Consider the following 5,620-nt stretch of genomic DNA (forward strand, 5'->3'; position numbering starts at 1 on the left):
CGGGGGGAGCCAGCGGGACGGGGCGGGGCTAACGGCTTGGCGCGCTGGATGGAGGAGATGGAGTGTGGACAGCTCTGCCCGGGGCCGAGAGGGAGAAAGCGAATCATTCGCCTTTCCTGGGATCCTGGGGGTCCCCATAGGTCCTTTATCCAGGTCACTGCCTAGAGTGCATGGAAGTCTCTCCTGGAGTGGTCAGTAAATTCACGCCCTCCGTCTTAAGGCGATGTCGGCGGTAGTTCCGCAGGCTGAGACCTCGGGATCTTTCAGACAAATGGGTTCCCACCCGCAAGTCTCTATCAAAGGGTGGTTAGCTCCACAAAGTGAAACTGTATCAATCTAGAGCGTCCAGTCCTAGTGGAAGGTCAGAAATCCGAGGCTAGTGATTGGAAAAGCATTTTTTTTTTTAACCCAAAACTCCAAGCCACTCTTGTTATTTGCTCAAGAAACATTGTAAAAAATACTGGATGCGAAGGGTGCAGCAGTAAATGAGGCAGAAAGGCACACTGGGGAATATTTTTACCGTCCCAAAAATCACAGTCCAGTGAAGAAGACAGAATAGGGAGTGATAGTGACTACAAGGAGCAGAATGACAGGAGTTGCAAGAGAATTGGTGAGGGGACTCCGGGAATGCGTTTTTGAGACGAGAGAGTTGGTGTTACAAAGGGAAAGTGTCTAGGTAAAGAAAACACCGGACAGGAAAATCCAAAAATGAGATTATCTTGAGTCATTAGAGAAGTAATTCTGTGCGCTGGGAAAAGAGGATTTAGGGAGGATGATAGTGTTGAGATGAGGCTGAGGGGTAAACAGAAATAACATACTCTTGTGATTCTGATGTTTTCTATGTCAAAGTGGAACAGGTAGGTTGTCTTCTGAAAACTAAAAGTACAGATCTCATCAGAGCTTATTTACATCCTAAATCTTCCTAGTGCAAAAATGCTCTGAATAGGACATTTATTGAGAGCTAATGGTATAAAATGCACAAAACTAGTTAACAATCCACGAAAAAGTAAATTGCTGAAGACTTCACTGGAAATCAGCAAACCACTGTGTTATTTGTATTATAGAAAGCAGTAATATGTAAAATAATCAGCCCCATTGACTACTAAAGTTATTTTTAAATGGGGCAAAAATTAGAAATATTTTGGGGCTGTCAGGAGGTGTGATGGTTAAGGGCACAGGACTCCCATCCCACATGGTCGACCGTGGTTCGAGCTCCAGACGTGGTGACTTGCTTTCTCACTTTCCCTCTCTCGCTGTCCTTCTCTGGTCAAATTAAAATAAGTAACCAAGCAAATAAATAAGTAAATAAAGTTAAATAATTCTTTTAAAAATTAGAAATATTTCTTGGGACCAGCAGTTAGCGTAATGGCTATGTTGCTGGACTCCCACGTAGTCGACCGTGGTTTGAGTCCCGGACCCGGTGGCTTAAACTCATGCCGGGTGCATGTGTGCCCAAGATCCCAAGAGGAGAATGGAGGAGAAGGGATTGCGGCGTGGCCATCCCCCCTGGGGGGTGATTTCTCGCTTTCTATCTCTCTGTCTCTCTGTCTGTCTGGCAAGCGCACGTGCCCTATAGCAAAAACCTCTCCAAAAAAAAGAAAAACAAAAACTTATAAATATTTCTTAAAAATAGAAGTGTTTGGGAGAGGGGAAGAGTATAAGGAAGGGAATTGGGAGGGAATAGAAAGGCATGACACTTGTGGGACACAGTAATGGTTTATTACCTGTTGATGATAACCTGTATAGTATTCTCAACTGGACTGGTCTGAGGTATATATCATGTTGGGTAAATTCTCTTTGCAAGCCAAATGATGTATAGTGATTGAATGTATAAATGATAATAATAATACAATTAAAAATAAAACTGCTTAGAAGTAGTTATTTCAAACCTTCATACTCCTAAAACTTTTTAAAAAGTATTTACCATTTTTCAAATTTAAATTTGCTGTGGGGTGAGCAGCAGATAGCACAATGGTTACGTCACTTGACTCCCATGACCACAGTTCAACTCCCAGACCAGGTGGCTAAAACTTAATAGGCTTACAAAGGAGTTTTATATGCATTTTGATTCTCCCAACAACCCTGTGAGATAAGTAGAATAGGTGATTTTTGTTTTCCCCTTTCAGTTGAAAACACCTTTTTTTTTTTTTTTTTTTTTTTTTTTTTTTTTAAGGTTTTTGCCATACTGCAGAGAAAATGAGAAATCACTCCTTGGGGAATGGCCACACCCCAGTCCCTCCTCCTCCTCTATTCTCCTCTCAAGATTTTGGGAAACATGTACACACACCAGCATGATCTTCAAGCCACTGGGTCTGGGACTCTAATCATAACTGGCCATGTGGGAGTCCAGTGCCTTAACCACCATGCCACACACTGGACCAGACACTGGCATTTTAAGCAATAAAATAAAAGGAAGGAAAAAAGAGAAACAGATGTCTTAGCTGAAGACAATCACATCAGATAGTAAGAAATATAATTGAGACCAAGCCCCCATTTTGCTCAACAGCAATGTCAATATTGTTAGATTTGTCAGAATGGTGGCTGGTATTAAACCTAAATGCTAGGTTGACTCCATAGCTCAGCCGTTAAGGGAGCCAGTCTCACATGGCCAACCATGATTGGCATACTACCATGGTGGGTTGAAAAAAACAAGTGTGCGTGCCCAAAATCCTGACAGGAGGGAATAATAGAGAAAAGGGGATTACAGCATGTCCATCCCCCATTGGGGGATGCCTTGCCTTCTCTGTTTCTCCCTCTCTCTCTCTTTCTCTGATGAGTGCTCATGCTCTCTGGCAGAAAAAAAAAAATATATATATATATATATATTTCTGCAGTTTATTGAACATTTTACCACCTTTTCCACAAAAGATTATTGTTACATTCTGGTTTTCACTTTAGTTATCAATTACATCCCATGGTATCTTTCTGCTAGTTTTTTTTTTTTAACTTATTTTATTTTTAAAATTTATTATTATTTTACATTTAACCATTATATATCATTACACCATATCAAATGAATTTTCCTATCCTGAATACACTATATATTGCTTCAACTAAAGATATTATCATACGTATTGTCATCACAGATAATTTTCCAATTTTGTGTCCCTTAAATATTTTGCTTCTTTATTTTTCACCTTGATTCCCTCCCTCTCATCTGTCCACATTTCCCACCCTCCTCCTACACTGTCTCTAGTATCCATAGTTACTCTCCATGCCTTTTTACCTTTCAATTTTTCAGTTTCTGCCATAGAGTACAAACATTTGGTATACATTGAGTGGGGACATTCAGTGCCTCTCTTTCACAGTCTGGCTTGCTTATTCAGAGAACTAAATTATGGGGGCCAGCAGATGGCATGGTAGTTAAAAGCACTGGATTCCCACATGACTGACCATGGTTTGAGTCCCTGATGTGGCAACTTGCTTTCTCCCTTTCCTTTTCTCTCTCTGTCTCTCTCTGGTCAAATTAAAAAAATAATAATGAATGGAATTTAATTAATTAATTTTTAAAAGAACGAAATTATGACATAGAGAAAGTCAGTAAAATGATGTGTGAACAAAATGGAAACATCACTAATGAGAAAGAAAACCTAAAACTTAGCCAAAAGAAATTCTGAAATTTAGAATGACAATAATATAAATCAAGCATTAATAAAGTGATTAAAGGTAGATTTTTAAAAACGTTTTTGTGATAGGGTGAGTGTGCTTGCCAGAAAGAGAGGGAGAGAGAGGCAGTGAATGAGAAAGTGAGAAATCCCCCCCCCCCCCAGGGGGAGGTCCATACCACATTCCCTTCTCCTCTATTCTCCTCCTGGGATTTTGAGTGTGCATGCACATGTGCCCACCATGATTTTCAAGCCACCAGGTCCACGATTTGAACCATGGTTGGCCATGGGGAAGTCTAGTGCCTTAACCACCACATCACCTGCTAGCCCAAAAAGGCAAATTTAAAAAAAATTTAGATTTGTTTATTTATGTTCATTCACTGTACATCATTACAGTATACAGAATGAGATTTTTCCATCCAGAATACACTGTGTATTGGCTCAGTCAAGGATATTACCATATGTGTTATGGTCAACAAATAATTTTCCATTTCTTGTTTCTTATATATTTTGCCTTTTTTCCCCCTTGATTCCCTACCTCTGACCCTCTGCCATTTCCCACCCTCCTCCCACACTGTCTCTAGTATCTACAGTTGCTTTCCATGCCTTTTTTTTTTCACATTTTATTGATTCACTAAAGATTTTAATTAATCCAAATACTTTCACTAGCAAGCACAACTGATATATACATATCTATGAACACATGTCTGACTTTAGGCATAATCCTCAGTGAGTATAATGAATATACTATAAAGTAGCACTTAGCCGGGGCTATATAGGTTACTGCAGTCATTAAATAGATTTTTTAAAATTATTATTTTATTTAACTTTATTTATTTATTTTAATTTGAATGGAGAGGGACAGAGTGAGCAAGAGAGAAGGAAAGTGAGAAAGCAAGCCGCCAGGTCCAGGACTCGAACTGCAGTCGGCCATGTGGGAGTCCATTGCCCTTAACCACCATGCTCCCTGCTGGCCCCCAAATAGGTGTTTTTTAATGCATTTTTGTAATTTCAAGAAAAACAGTTTTAGTTTTAATAGACCAAAATTTTAAGAATGTTAAGAGAAATTTGCTTAAGACTTAAAGGCAGGAAAAATTCAGTTTGGATAGTAGGTAGATGAACCAACAGTTCAAGAGAAGACAAAAATCCTTATGCATTTTTGTAATTTCAAGAAAAACAGTTTTAGTTTTAATAGACCAAAATTTTAAGAATGTTAAGAGAAATTTGCTTAAGACTTAAAGGCAGGAAAAATTCAGTTTGGATAGTAGGTAGATGAACCAACAGTTCAAGAGAAGACAAAAATCCTTAAATCTGGTAAATAAAGCATAGAAGAAAATCAGTAATGTTTTAGTCAAAAGTCATACAATTCTATTTCACCAGTTCAGTCTCATGTAATTAATCTCTCTTTTATTGAATTTGCAGTGTTACTGTGATTTGATCTTTCCGTTTAAATTCTGTAAGTTAACATTCAACTCAAGACTTATCCTTGCCAATAGGCCGTCCAATTTATTGGTTGTGTTTTGTGCTCTTATTTCTGTGTGTCTAACTTTAGTTTCCCTGATATAGCACTCCTTTCAGCACCTCTTGGAGAGTTGGTCTGGTGTTGGTAAATTCTTTCAGGTTTTGTTTATCTGAGAATGTATTTTATCTTTTCTTCCCATATGAAGGATAATTTTACTGGGTACAGTATTCTTGGTTGAAATTGCTTTTCCCTTAACACTTTTGAATATATTTTTCCATTCTGTCCTTTCTTGCATTGTTTCCAATGAGAGGTCCAATGTTAGCCTGAAGGGACATCCTTTTAAAGTTACTTGAGGGGCTGGCAGGTGCCATGGTAGTTAAGGGCACTGAATTCCCTTGTGGCTGACCATTTCGAGGGCGCTGAACTCCCATGTGGCTGACCACTGTGAGTCTCAGACCTGGTGGTTTCCTTTCTCACTTTCTCTTTTTCTCTTTCTGCCCACTCCTCCCCCCCCCCCCCCCCCCCCACACCCCACACACCACAACACCCCCAC

This window comes from Tupaia chinensis, unplaced genomic scaffold (genome assembly GCF_000334495.1).
Source record: "Tupaia chinensis unplaced genomic scaffold, TupChi_1.0 Scaffold148874_1, whole genome shotgun sequence".
NCBI classification, from domain to species: Eukaryota; Metazoa; Chordata; class Mammalia; order Scandentia; family Tupaiidae; genus Tupaia; species Tupaia belangeri.